Here is a 14945-nt window from a genome sequence, read left to right on the forward strand (position 1 = left end):
TCCTGATCTCCTGGGATTCACTGCCCCAAGGCTGGCCACACTGACTTCACTTCATCTTCCAATCAGCCCTTTTAAAAACATGCTCTCAAATACCTGGCTCTCAGAGAGGATCCAGGCACAGGTACAGCCCTGCTTTCCCCGTCAGAGCTCCCACCTGTCCAACAAGGCAAAGGGCGTGCCTACTTTTCTAGAATGAAACTCAGCAATAATGACCTGACCGCTGCCTCTAGGGTCATCCTTCTCTCTCCCAGCCATGAAATTTGAACGTTTCTGTCTCCAGGCAGAGCATTTCAACACCAGGAGCTGACCTTTTCTGAGCACCATGAAAAATGATATACACAGGGCTATTCTGCAAAATCAATAGACACCAAAGCCAGCAGAGGGCTTCTCTGCCACCTTGGCCAACCACTAAGAGACATCCTTCAGGGTTTCATGGAAGTCTGCCCAGCCTGACTGCTGGAGGTGATACAGCCTAGTGGAAAGAATAGTAGGGTGTTGGTCCAAAAGTCTGGGTTCAAAGCCAGCTCTGCCCTCACTTATGGAAACCCTCAGATGCATCATTTCAACTTCCTTGGGTCTCGATTTCTCTGGCCATGAAATGGGGCCAGTAATTCAGAACGTGCAGTGTTGGAGTGAAAAATTGATGAGGAACCAGAGGCAAACCATCCTATCACATATGTAATATGTAGTTCTGCATTAACTTTTTTGAGTGTGTGTGTGTGTTATCATCACAGAGGGCTTGTATATGGAGTTAACTTAAACGTCTGTTTCCTACTCTGCATTCCAAACCACTGTGACTTCAGCGTGACTTGTGTATTAAGCCAGCTGGATACTTTTTCCTCTAAGAAAGCACGGCTGTTTGTAGAAATCCAGGGGGAGGTGAGAATAGGTGTTCACAGTCCATTGTGAGCATTAGAAAGGGTAGGATTAAGGGGGATATGTTTTTCATTCTGTCAGCTTGAATTCCCTTTCCAAATTCCATTCTGGTTATATGATCAGGCTACCGCTGTATTTATGGGTGGCCACAGTCTGGCTGGAGGGGCAGATTTAGTCAGAAAGAATTTTTTTTTTTTCCTTCTAAAGGCAGTTCAAGAAGCAACAGCATTCAGCAGGAATGTGGCAGAACGGGTCCTGATTTGAGGGTCGTGGGGACCTGGGTCTGAAACAAGGCTCCATCCCTCTGAGCTCTGTTACTCATTCTCTCTGCTTTTCGAGCTTTGTCCAGTAGGAATGGTCCCTTTCTGACACATGCGGATCTTCAGTGAGATGAGGTATACAAAGATTTAGAGAGTGGGCTTTCCTTGTGTTTTGGCTGTTGCTGTCATGACTGTTAATTAAAAACTCGTACTTTACTAAACATTTAACACGCTCCCCCTGCCCCCACCCCCCCGCCCTGCCCGGGGAATATATGTCTATCTACTGTGTTACCTGGGAAACTTCTTGGAATTCCACTGGATCCTGAGGGGCACACATCCTTGTCAAAGTGCAAAACTGCAGCCTGAACACACACTACCCAGCTTCCTAATTTTTAACTATATTCTGCGTGTTCAAGATTTTGTGGAAATGTCCCAGAGGCAGAGGGCCCTGGGGTGAGTTTTGGAACCTCCAACCCTGCTGCAATCAAATCGGCCCACATTTACCTGCCGTATAGCAGGATTTTGCCTGGTTCATTTCCATTTCACTTGATGAATATTTCCACTGCCTTTTGATAACCACTGTCTCAGAACACTAATCTTGGCCAAGTCCTTGCAAACTCATAAACAGGAAAACCAAGGAAAATCTCCATTTATTGAGCTCTTACTACATGCCAGGTTCTGTGCCAAGTTTGATATATATGATCTCACCGAGGGTCACAAGAGCCCTGTGAGATACAGATGGTCCTCCTCTCTATAGATGATAAAGCCAGTGTTTGCAAGGCTGGTTCCTTTGGGTGAGGGAGGGAGTTGGTGAAAGGAGAAGGGGAGCTAGGTTTTTCAAAGGATAGGAAAAAAAAAAGTTAACACCTAAAGAGCTTGGCAACACCCTTCTCAATCCTTATCCAGTTCACACTGCTTGTGCAAATCAGAGAATAGGCATATTCGTTTTCTTCCCCCAAACGCCATCACCTCCCAGCGACACACAGTTTCAACGCACACTCACTTGTGTCTGCTGCAAAGGGCTGGATGCCCACAATGCCAGCAGACTTCCCACAGGTTTCAACAGCACCCAGCAAAGCTTTCCCCCACTCCTAAGTTAGCCTCACCACATCTCAGGACAAGGCAGGAAGCCGGTCGGGGGAAGCAGCAGGTTTTATTTCTAAAGCACAGATGGGAAAACACCATCAAAAGGGGGGAAGTTCACAAAAACATGAAAAAGAGGCATTCATTCTTCAAGGGAGGCTCCCTGTCCTGCTCTCCCTCTGGACGGAACACATTCCAAGGACTCCCTCGGCAGCAGCATGGTACTTTATAACGGAGAGCTTCAGAATCCGCAAAGGCCCAAACTCAAAACCTGTGCCTTCTGGCATCAGTGCTCGACATTTTATGTCCAACCTAGGCTGCTCCCTTTTCTCCCAAGCTGTGCCAACATAACCTCCAGCTTGTAAAATACAGCCAAGAGTCTGACCTGCCAGCTAGAGAGGTGCCTTCAGACCTGGTGGGACAGAAAGTCAGGGAGTAGAAGTCGGGGTGGGGTGAGGAACGCACAAGAAACACTCCAAGATTGACTTAGTGCCTCAGTTCCTCTAAGTTGGGGGCAATGACAGTGATTACCCAGACTTCCAGTTCTGGAGCTCTTGCTCCTCCAATCTCTTTATATTTCATTTCCTCATAATAACAACAGACTGTATTGTCCCCATTTTAAAGAAGTGAAAACTGAGGCTTGGAGAGGTTACATATTTTTACCAGGGTCCTGTGTGTGGTGTGGTGGTTATGGGGATACGAAAGGGATCCTTGGCTTCAAAACCCAAGTTCCTAATCCCCTTACAACACTGCTGGGACCGAGAAATCCCCCTATGTTCTTTCCAGTCTGCCAGGGGAGCTGTGCTTCCCATCCCCAGGGGCAGTTGTTTCTCAGGGCTTTCTGCAATGAGAGGTGAGAAGGGAGAGGTGATTTTAGAAAGATATAGGATGCTGCTGACTCTGAGCACCTCAAATATACCCAGGTGCCCAGCCCAGGGATCAATGAGTCAGGAGGCATCCTTAGGGAGTGCCCCCCCCCCCCCCCAACCCCACCACCCTTGAGAACAGAAGCCCGTGTCTACCACTCCCGTCCTGTAGTCTGTACTTGTCCACCTGACCCTAGGAGTTACCTTCTCTGTTCACCCAGCCCACATCCCTTGCCAAGTCTGACCACAGGGTGGATGTCGTAGGGACAAGCGGATAGTACACAACTCTTTGTAAACTGTAAAGTAAGGGTTGCTGAGATGTAAAATCTTATTGTTCTTCTACCATCTTCTACGAATCTCCTCCTAACCTACTCCATGGAAAGGCCACGAGGAAACTCCACTGTAAAACTCTGCTAACTTAACCCTTAAACAGAAATATTCACAGGTGAGTCAGCCAGGTGGCAAGTTAAGAGTGAATTCTCACTCTCCCTCTGAAGAATGGCAGCGATAACAACTTCCTAAAAAGTTTCCTGCACGTGGAACTCTTCATAGAACTAAAACAAGCAGACAGAAATCTCAAAGACTGGAAGAGGGCAAGTAGAAGACAAGTCAAGGTGCATCTGATCATAGCAAATACTTTCTGCCAGCAGCCAAAATAAAGCCAAAGTTTTATCATTTAGGAAACCACAACCCACTTTGTATCGGAAATGCAAGCAGTCTATCATAGTGATCTTTGGTAATGGGGTGAAACAGACTTACCTTTCTGGAGTTGGGAAAGCCCTAGATTCTTGAGTGAACCAGCTCCATGGAACAAGTACCTGGATGTGAGCAGCGGGGCTCCCAGTGCGCGGCCCCCCAGTGTCACCGAGAGCCCGCTGTCTTTGTGCAGAGGGCCGGCGGCGCGGACCGGCGGCGCGGAGTGTGTGCCTGCGCGCGGGAGAGCTTGTGACAGTAGGCAGACTGTGGCCGGTGCAGCCAGCTTTGGCTGGCTTATATAGCGAGCTCCTTCCTCTGAAATGGGACGCCTCGCCTCCAGACATCCTTTCCCACTTTTTCAGTTGGTGAATTAAAGGAACAGCCCTCCCAGCGGAACAGCGTTAGCTCATGAAAGACGGGCTCTGCTCTCTGCCAGGGAAAGAACCTATTTGCATACAATTTATTGCAAAAGTAGGAATTCCCTCTTCCCTCTTCTCCTGCCCCCGACCGGGAGCAGCTGTTAGTAAAGTGTGACTTTTGCTTTGCTCCCCAAAAGGATTTTCTAATTGTGAGACAGCAGCGCAGGGAGCGAGGGGAACTCTGGCTCTCTCCCCAGGCAGGCTGGAAACGCGGAAACGAGACCCGAGACCCAGGCTAGCCAGCCCCGGGTGCTCACTGGGCAGCAGCTGCTCAGTGGCACCTTGGAGAGAGCGGAAGGCCTGAGCCGAATTCCTGGAAAGAGGAGATAAATAAAGCCTTTCAAAAGCCTGGGGTGTTTGGGGTTTCTGGGGCCAGCAGAGAGATAAGGGATTAGTTGTCAGCAGGTGGGAACAGCGCTGGGCACACGGATCAGTTCCCAGTGTCTTTTGTAGGGGGAGGCAGCCTTGCCCAGCTGCTTACAGGCAGTATTGTCCCAGCCCTGGTATCCTACAGGGGAGTAGCTTTTTGACACCATTCATGCCCTGTGCAGTGATCCTGTCTTCTAAGCTGCATCTTCTAAGAGAGTTCCCTGAGGTTTCTTCTCAATTGCTGAAAGGTATCCATCATAAGGAAAAAAAAAATAGCTAGTTACTCTTTGAAACATAAGCTGTGCCTTTGCTCTCCAGCCTGCTGTGGATTCTTTCCAGGCTCTGAGTCATCGGTGAGTTTGGTGGTTAGCATGCAGTGGGAATCCTCAGGGCACACACAGGCATGGGAGGGAGCGGGGAAGCGGCCAGGCCGGGGCACCCAGGCTTGAGCTTGTCACAGCTCTTAGTACTTTGGGGGATCCTGGAGGGAAATGAGGTATCACTTAACCTGCAGCTACTGCCAGACCCTCCTTTATGAAGTCGCTATTAGGTGTCACGCAAAGTGCTTTATGGACGTTGTCTCATTACATCCTCTAACCAGAAAGTGTAATAGGCATGCCTGCTGTCCCCTTTTTACAGACAAAGAAACTGAGGTTCAGAGAAGTACTGGAAGACACCCTGGGAGCATTTAATGACAGCCCTGGGATCCACAGTTCTAGTGCACGTCACAGCCCAGAACATTGTTCAGACGACATGTAGACAATGCTTTATGCCCTGGTAGATCGTAACACTGCTTGTGTAAAAATCATGCTGTATTTGTATATGGAAGCTGTGTCTTTGTTCTGCAGGGCTAATTCAGAGATCCTTAATTTTTTTTAGAATTAATCACTAATAACAGAGATTTCAATAATTCAGCTGTTTTCAGTACTGAAGATATCACCCCACACCTATCATTATTGCTGTGGGCCTCAGTTTCCCCATCTGAACAAAGTGGGACAAGATGAAGGTCATTCCTATGGTCTCTCTGGCCCTGGTATTCTAGGAATTTTTGCTTTAGTGACCTTCCCAGATGGCAAGAAAGCCCATAACTAGTCATGTCATTAAACAGTTCATTTGAACTTTTGAACTATTTTGGCTGATTCAAATGTTGGTTGTTTTGGAAGTTTTTAATTCTGCGTTTTAGCCAAAGCATATTGTTGTAGCATGAGGCCATGTCTTCTTACCATTAGTGAGTGCTTCCGTTTCTCTTAGCTTTCCAATGTCTGCTCACTTTATCTCCTGGGGTAGGGAATACAATATTAGAATAGTATATTATACACTTTATATGGCATAAAGACTATATTTACATGTAATAAATAATCAATACATATTTGTCACCGTGTGTATATTTAAATGGGATAAGAGTGTGTGCTGTAAAGCTGGGTGATACCTATGGCTTCTTCTGGGAAACTCCCAAGCCTTGCCCCCATCCTTGCAGTGACTTTCCCGGTGGCTCGGCAGTAAAGAATCCCACCTGCCAATACAGGAGATGTGCATTTGATCCCTGGGTTGGGAAGATCCCCTGGAGAAGGAAGTGGCAACCCGCTTCAGTATTCTTGCCTGGAGAATTCCATGGACAGAGGAGCCTGGCAGGCTCCATGGGGTCGCAAAGAGTCTGACTCAACCAAAGCGACTTGGCACGCATTACAAGTGGCTCCTGCAATTGCAGGGAGAAAAAAAAACAAAGCCAAGTGTAATCAGACTGGTCCTCAAGGCAGGAAACAGGCCAGTGGAAAAACAAATAACATTATCAAGCATAACTTTATAATATAATGTAATATAATAGTTAGCTGTCATAGAACTATATTCCAGTAACATAAAAATGAGATGTTTAGCTTTATTTGTGTATTTTTAGAAAGAGGCTACTTATAAAAGGAGTTTTCTCCAAAACCTTTGTGGTATCTCAAGCGAGGAACCCAGACAAGACACTTGTTTTCATCTTTGTCTGGGGCTTTTGCGGCCTCCCTTCCAGGAAAATGGGTCTGCACACACCATATGCTCTCCGATACCTGGAGACAGTACACTACTGGTACTGTTGCTAATGGTACGCTCTGCCTGGAGTCTTCACCTCTACCTTCGCACATCCACTTGGCATCCAGTTTGGATCTAACTTCACCATGAAAGTGTAAGAAAGTGTTTATTGCTAGGTCATGTCTGACTTTGTGACCCCTTGGACTCTAGCCCTCCAGGCTCCTCTGTCCATGGAATTCTCCAGGCAAAAATACTGGAGTGGGTTGCCATTTCCTTCTCCAGGGGATCTTCTTGACCCAGGGATGAAACCCAGGTCTTCCACATTCCAGGCAGATTCTTTACCATCTGAGCCAATGGAGAAGCCAAACTTCACCAGCTTTCTAGATGTCTTCCACAAGAAATGCTTCTATGCACCATAGCCTGTTACAACTCTGTTAGGGCATTCATTGCCTGTACATGGTATAACTATATGTGTATACATCTAGTTTCTTTTCCTACTCACTAGGCTTCCAGAGGACAGTAGTGACACCTGCTCTTCCTTGCCTAGCAGAGAATCTTGGGGATTGTAGAAGCTCAGTAAATGTTTATTGAATGAAAGAAGCAATGGAGGAACCAGTGAACGTTTGACATGCTGTGTCTTATAATTCAATTCTTCTTGTTTCACTCAGAACAGAAGAGGGAACTAGATTGCCCAACATGTCCATTTCACAGGTGAGGAGAGGGGACCTAGGGAGGCTAAGTGACTTACCCAAGGCCATCTGGGCTGCGTTCCATGTAGATGGTCATCAAGGTCAGAGTTGAGCAACCAAACCGTGTTAGACATTACAGCAGAAGATGTTAATGGAATTCATAGCCATTCAGCCTCCTGCTGGCAGAGGCAGCGCCTCTCGGCGTCCCACCTCTTATGGCTGCATTCTTCTCCCTACACTAAGCACTTTTTCCCACGTGAGAGGGTAGAGTGAATGCGTGTACACATCACCTCTGCACGGAGTCCTCAGCCCAAGCCTGGTTTTGTTGTTTGTCTGCTACATTCACTCACAGGTAGCCAGTGGATGGAGGATGTGGTTTGGAGGCTGAGGGTTGTAGGGGTTCACCTCAGGTGAAATCATTCTCACTTATTTGAAGGTCTGTTAGATGCAATACATTTTTTCCCCCCTGAGATAAAACATCCAGTGAGTGGAATAAAGGCCAGAACCAGTACTGTCTGAGGAAGCTGAGTGTCCATTTCTTTGAGAAGTCTAGCATTCACTTCCCATAGGACCCCTTGGCTCCTCTACTGCTCCCAACCTCCTCCTCCTCCTTCTGGGGATTCATCTAATGCGTTAACTCCTTCCAAAAGTCCCACGTGACTCTGTATCTGCCAGAAATCTCTCCCGAAGCAGTGAAGGAGCTCGGGTCCTGGACAGTGGGCTAGTCATTCAGTTAGATGCGCCTGTTCAGGGTCAGGGTTCCCTGACTTGCTGTCTGCGAGGCTTTGTTCAGAGTTCTTCCTCTCCATCTCTTCTCACTTCTTAGACAACTAAAGACAGAAGAGCTCAAAGACATCATTGATCAGTGAATGAGTGCACGGACAGAGGAGAGCTTCCCTGCCTGCTGGAATACAGTGAATCAACCCAAAGTAGGTTGTCTGGTCAGCAGAGCAAAGTGGAAAGAGCTTTGGTGTAGAGTAAGTTTGAGTCCTGAAGCTGCAGACCTTAATGTGTGACTCTGAGCAAATCTCCTCTCTTTTATAGCTCTCAGGGTATGGGTTACCAAATGAGAGATCCCTGAGGATATTAGCAACTTAAAAATGTTAAGTAAAAAATTCAAAAAATAATTTAGAGGCCTCTAAGCCTTTGTACATTCCCAGTCCCTTAAATAACCTGCCCTGGACTTTAGCTTCATGGCAAGTTCCTATATTATTTTTCAAGATTTACTTCTAAGACAGTTTCCATGACCTTACCTTCAGAGAGAAGGATGCCTCATCCATGCTCATCTAGGCTTATATTTTTTTATTTTTAGCACATTGTATACTGGCCTTTTTTAGCTCATTAGGTCATAAACACTTTGAGGGTAGGCACCATACCTCTTCACATGCTTACTAACAGATCTGTCTGTAGCCAGCATCTGTTTATTGTTGGCACCTATGCCATGCTGCTAAGTCACTTCAGTCGTGTCTGACTCTGTGCGACCACATAGACCACAGCCTACCAGGCTCCGCCGTCCCTGGGATTCTCCAGGCAAGAACACTGGAGTGGGTTGCCATTTCCTTCTCCAGTGTAGGAAAGTGAAAAGTAAAAGTGAAGTCGCTCAGTCGTGTCCGACTCTTCGAGACCCCATGGACTGCAGGCCCCCAGGCTCCTCCGTCCATGGGATTTTCCAGGCAAGAGTACTAGAGTGGGGTGCCATTGCCTTCTCTGACCTATGCCATACCACTAGTTAATTATTTTGAATATTGCTCCTGCATATCATGGTTTTCAGAATGGCTTCTGATCTGTGACAGAATTTTTAGGTAAACCATAAAGCTTTCTTGAAATGATTTCCTAGGTGATGAGAGCCTTTGCCTTTATTGTTATCACTGACTTACTCGTCCATTTCCTCAAAGGCACTGTGAGAGTTCCCCGTGGTCAAGAATTGTGCCTTCCATCTTGAAGCACTGAGAAGTCAATTAATGTTCCTGTGAAAAGACTGAATGATGAGTTGAACGATGGAAAAGGTGGAAAAGGCATAGGACTGGCACAGCAGTTTTGGATTCCAGCCATCTTAACCATTTTCAAGGTGAATTATCTTGAGAAAATCATGTCTCTTCCCTGAAACTCAGAATCCTCATTAGTGAGACCAAATTCTGTCTTGTCTGCCAATTCTTCCTTCCTTCCTTTCTTTCTTGTATTTTTTTAAAACTGAATTTTCTTTTGTTTATTTTAAAACATTTTACTGGAGTTGACTTACTCCAATAGTTGATTTACAACGTTGTGTTAGTTTCAAGTGTCCAACAAAGTGAATCAGCTGTGCATATATATACAGCCACTCAGTTTCAGATTCTGTCCCTGTATAGGCTATTGCAGAGTATTGGGTAGAGTTCCTTGTGCTGTACAGTAGGTCTTTATTAGCTATCTGTTTTGTATGTGGTTGTATGTATGTGTCAGTCCAGATCTTCCATTTTATTTTTTGGAGCTCCAAAATCACTGCAGATGGTGACTGCAGCCATGAAGTTAAGACACTTACTCCTTGGAAGGAAAGTTATGACCAACCTAGATAGCATATTCAAAAGCAGAGACATTACTTTGCTAACTAAGGTCTGTCTAGTCAAGGCTATGGTTTTTCCTGTGGTCATGTATGGATGTGAGAGTTGGACTGTGAAGAAGGCTGAGCGCCGAAGAATTGATGCTTTTGAACTGTGGTGTTGGAGAAGACTCTTGAGAGTCCTTTGGACTGCAAGGAGAGCCAACCAGTCCATTCTGAAGGAGATCAGCCCTGGGATTTCTTTAGAAGGAATGATGCTGAAGCTGAAACTCCAGTACTTTGGCCACCTCATGAGAAGAGTTGACTCATTGGAAAAGACTCTGATGCTGGGAGGGATTGGGGACAGGAGGAGAAGGGGATGACAGAGGATGAGATGGCTGGATGGCATCACTGACTCGATGGACGTGAGTCTGAGTGAACTCCAGGAGTTGGTGATGGACAGGGAGGCCTGGCGTGCTGTGATTCATGGGGTCGCAAAGAGTCAGACACGACTGAGCAACTGATCTGATCTGAACACCTATCCTTCTGAAACTATTCCAAAAAACTGCAGAGGAAGGAACACTCCCAGTCACATTCCATGAGGCCACCATCACCTGATACCAAAGCCAGACAAAGATATCAAAAATACCTTCTGGTTTTATCTCCTTTAATATGACTTTTAGGTGTTCGCTGGAAGATAGGCAGGGAAAGGGAAGTCGGAGGGAGCTGCAACCTCCACCATCAGCCTGACAGTTTTGAAGTGGCCTCTTGATATGGAAGCTCTGCAGTGTTGAGTGATTTAGCCCAGGGAGAAGAGTGAAACTGGACTTAAAACACTGCATCCTTATCATTCCACAGTCAGCCTGACTCTAATAAATGTCAAGCTTATCTGAGTAGCTGCTCGTCTATAACTCAGGATTCATCCACAGCACACTTTGTCAAGTTGAAAAGAGCTAAGAGATCATCCTGCTCGAATCAGAGATAAGAAACGGAGGCCCAGAGTGTTGCCTTCTCTGCCCACACACTATGAATTGTGGTTAGCTGAGGCTAAACTCTAGGTCTGCTCATTCTGTACTGTTTCTCATAGTGGTAGCAACTTGTTGAGATTTCTGTAAGACCCACAAACATCAAAGAAGTTTATAGCTTAAAAAATTCTTCACATAGATCAGAGTTTTCTCCTTAGGAAAGACTCAAAAGGTGCTTGGGAGGGGCAAGCAGACACATGATCTACAAGCTCTGTATCTCTCTCTCTCTCTCCTGTTTCCCTCTGGTTTTCATTTGGCTCAGTGATCTCATCCAAGGGAGTTTTGGTGTGTTGGGACCACAGTCTCCCTGTAGTGAGATGTCAAGCAAGTCTTTCCGACACTGCCTCAAAGAGTGGCCTCTGTAGGGGAAGTTCAAAGGCTTTCTAAAGGACTTGGAATACCTGCCCAGGCTAGGATTGACTTGGCTTGCAGATGAGTGGTATACAGGAGTGTTCTTCTGAGAGTATAGATACATGACTCATAGCTTGAGGCAGATGATAGACGATTTCCTCCATAAAAATACTTTATAAGGAAATTACGGTGAAGACTTGATAATCCCCATGGACAGGAGGGAGCGGGGGCTGGGATGAATCAGTGAGACAGCTGTATTGTAGCAGACCAGCTGAGGGGTGCTTACCCTGAAGTCTGTTCTGCCAGTAGCTCCTCTAATGTAGTATAGTACTGCCAGTGCAGATTCTTCTGGGAGCCTGGTGTAGTGAGCAGAAATTAGTAGTACACGATTGTTTTCCAAAGAAGTAGAAGTGCTTTGGCTCTCTGGCAAGTTGCAATCTTGTCTGCACACTTCATCAGTAGGTGATTCATATAAAATTACTGGTATTTGATGACGTTTTATCTACAAAAATGGCAGTTACATATTCGTTCAACTAATGAGCTCAGACCTTGCTAAGATCTCTGCACCATGATGGGGTATGGAAAGAGCAGAGCCACTCACTTCTAGGGCTGTGGGCTTGCACAGTAAGGATACCTGTCATGGCCAGAGAGGAATGAGGCATGTAACTGGTTCCCAGATGTTCTGGGCCATGTAAGAGCCCCTTAACTCCTGAATAAGCCAGCAGGTAAGAGAAATAATGTCCAACACAGCTGAAATTAAGTTTTGCCAGTTATTTGGGTTTTATATTTTGTCAGTTACTTTGGTGAGAACTTAGCACAGAAAGGCGTGCTTGAGAGACATGAAGAGAAATAGAGAAATGTTTATTATGCTCCAGTACTATATTGCTCCTGCTACTGGGTTATATACGTAAACCTATCAACTTATGGCCAGCCACAGAAATGCTAGTTTTCTAGTTTCTTCCCATGGAGAATAATCACAGATGATGTAATAGACTCTTCCTGTTTTCAGGGAGGTCACATGATAATTAGAGAGAGAAAACCTATGGGTATGCCATCCTTTCCAATGCCTGAAAATTCTGCTTTGAAGCATCTTTCTCTTTAGCTAGCAAGTATTTGTTGCTTAATTTACTATTTCCTTTAAGCACCAGTTCCCTTCTTCACAGGTGCTGAGACCAGAAGATGAAGAGTTTATCTCCAAGATTTCTGAGCCCCTCTTTTTTGTCTCTCTAACCCAAAGAATCCAATAGGAACATCTGGCTTCCTTTGGGAAACTGAGAAGAATGCCCAGTGTCAAAATCATTCTTTCAGTCTTAAATGACCCAACAGGATTTAACCACCGTATTTAACCAGAAAGGAAATCAGTCCTGAATATTCACTGGAAGGACTGATGTTGAAGCTGAAACTCCAATACTTTGGCCACCTGATGTGAAGAGCTGACTCATTTGAAAAGACCCTGATGTTGGGAAAGATTGAGGGTAGGAGGAGAAGGGGACGACAGAGGATGAGATGGTTGGATGGCATCACCGACTCAATGGACATGAGTTTGAGTAAACTGTGGAAGCTGGTGATGGACAGAGAGGCCTAGCATGCTGTAGTCCATGGGGTCACAAGGAGTTGGACACGATTGAGGGACTGAACTGAACTGAACTTGAACAGTGGCTGGCACTCCATAGATATTTATTTTATGAAAGGTTGAATTTAATTATCTTTGAAGTGCAAAGTTAGAAATGGAAAATCTGGCTCACAATTTTTCTTTGTAAATGTGGCCAATTTAACTTAATACAGTTATTGATTGCCTGCGTTTGTCTGAAACAGCAGAAGTAACAACTTGAATCTTCTGTTTCTGATGGTTGGATGTTGTGAGCAGAGTTGGCAACCACTAGGGTTTCTGAGGCTTAGAACTTGTGACATGGAAGATAACTGAGTGGCGACTTTGTCTGAGTTCTAATCTGGCTGATGGATGCCTTCTAGGGCCTTGATATCTTTATTTTACACATTTTATTTATCAGACTTGGGCATGTATCCCCCTTTGGGACCATTCATGGGGATTAAAAGGTGATCCATTCAGCTCTTAAGTAGTTTATAGACTCACAGGGAAGACAGGTACAGAAATGGGTAGTTGCAAAATAGTGTGATGCATGCTTAGGGTGAAAGGCCCCCTAAGAGACAATGATAGGGACACAGAATAGAAAATCTAATCATTCCATTGCCTGAATATCTCCAGTGTCAGGAAACTCATTATCTTAGAAGAAAGTAGAAAGAATGCGTTGATGTCTGTGATTCACTCAACATTTTTACAATGAGTGTCTACTATGTGCTGGGCTTCCCAGGGAGTGCTAGTGGTAAAGAACCTGCTTGCCAGGACGAGAGATGGAAGAGACATGGGTTCAATCCTTGGGTCAGGAAGATCCCTGGAGGAGGGCATGGCAACCGGCATCAGTATTCTTGCCTGGAGAATCCCTTGGACAGAGGAGCGTGGTGGACTACAGTCCATGGGGTGAATAAGAGAGATACAGCTCCCACTCTTATAGGGCTTTCAAAATCATGGGTAAGAGCTCCATTAAACATGTAAATATACAAATAAGCACAAACTTAAAACAGTTGTGACTGTGATGAAAGAAAAGTCAGGTGGCTGTAGGACACTCTAAGTTGGTTCCCGTTACCTGGTCTCAGATCACTGTTGAGAGGTGAGTGTCTTAACCTCTATCCTGCTGAGGAGTTAGCTGAGGATCCCAGCTATAAATTGCCTTGCCCCAAACCACACAACTGATAAGTGTCAGAGCAGGGATTAGAACCCAGGACTGTCCAATGTCAAGTACATGCTTTTAACTCCAAGTCTTCACTGAGGAGCCTCATGGTATATGGGCCACCTCACTCGGGGACAGATAATTGGAAACAGAGTCATTAAAGCGTATTCTTTTTCTTCAGCATGGTGTTATATGCCTTTAACATGTGCCACCAATTAAGGGGTTAATTATGTACTTTTCTCGTGTTGATTTATAAGTGGGATTTGTTTAAGTAAGAGCATGGAAACTCTGATTCTTTCACTCAAATCCACCCACCTTCTGTCTAGGCTGATGTTGAATGTAGACAGTCTCATTAAATACTCATTGGTTTAAATCACAGGCTTTGGAATTTTTATAACGTTGCATACAGACTCTACCATAATGGACTGAGATAACACAATGGCTCTGAGTTTGGACTTTAAATCATGCAGACCTGGGTTCAAATCCCAGCTCAGTTACTTGTAAGCTGTATGCTCCTGGGAAAGACTTTTCACCTCGCCAGGTCCCAGCGTCTTCATGTGTAAAGCGGAGATAAGAACACCTACGCTCAGGTCTGTCGTTAGGAGTCCATGAGATGCACTGCTTAGACACGTTAGGATATAGAACTGCTAAAGAGTTGGCGATGATCATTACGCTTGTATTTGTCTATTTATTGAACAAGTATCATCTGAACGAACAAACAAAGCTAACTCCCAGCTTTTTACTTCACTTCTAAAACTAGATAAGGAGTTGGAGACTTACTGTATTTCACTTTTTCCCTGAATTCTTATCCCTGCCTTTAATAAGAAGAGGTCCAATTTGTTTCATTCTTCAGCTTATGCCAGTGGTTTTCTGTAGGGGGGTGATCTTGCACCCAGGGGGCATTTGGAAATAACTGGAGACACATTTCGCTGTCACACCTTGTGGGGAAAGTGCTACTGGAAATAAATGGGCAGAAACCGGAGATGCTAGTGAGTATCTTGCAAGGTACAGGACAGCCCCCAACTAATAGCAAAGGATTACC

At 45.4% G+C, this 14945-nt stretch overlaps 1 protein-coding gene and 1 long non-coding RNA gene across 17 annotated transcripts in view; one reads left to right on the forward strand and one right to left on the reverse strand.

Moving 5' to 3' along the window:
* The window catches only part of TNC (tenascin C), a 102444-nt gene extending 98372 nt beyond the window's left edge, over positions 1-4072 (reverse strand). For 7 of the 16 annotated variants that reach the window (XM_027550629.1, XM_027550633.1, XM_027550632.1 and 4 more), the window contains exon 1: positions 3845-4067. The gene's annotated coding sequence lies outside the window, so the exon portion shown is untranslated. Of the gene's footprint in view, positions 1-3844 lie in introns of all 16 variants that reach the window. The other 9 variants (XM_027550636.1, XM_027550635.1, XM_027550634.1 and 6 more) reach the window with 3 other exon arrangements.
* A 3038-nt stretch (positions 4073-7110) lies between these two features.
* LOC113897903 lies at positions 7111-9409 on the forward strand. Its single transcript, XR_003512448.1, has 3 exons — positions 7111-7290; positions 8095-8197; positions 9164-9409. It is a non-coding gene; the product is annotated as an uncharacterized LOC113897903 (long non-coding RNA).
* The last annotated feature ends 5536 nt before the right edge of the window (positions 9410-14945 follow it).

Source organism: Bos indicus x Bos taurus, chromosome 8 (genome assembly GCF_003369695.1).
Source record: "Bos indicus x Bos taurus breed Angus x Brahman F1 hybrid chromosome 8, Bos_hybrid_MaternalHap_v2.0, whole genome shotgun sequence".
Lineage (NCBI taxonomy): Eukaryota > Metazoa > Chordata > Mammalia > Artiodactyla > Bovidae > Bos > Bos indicus x Bos taurus.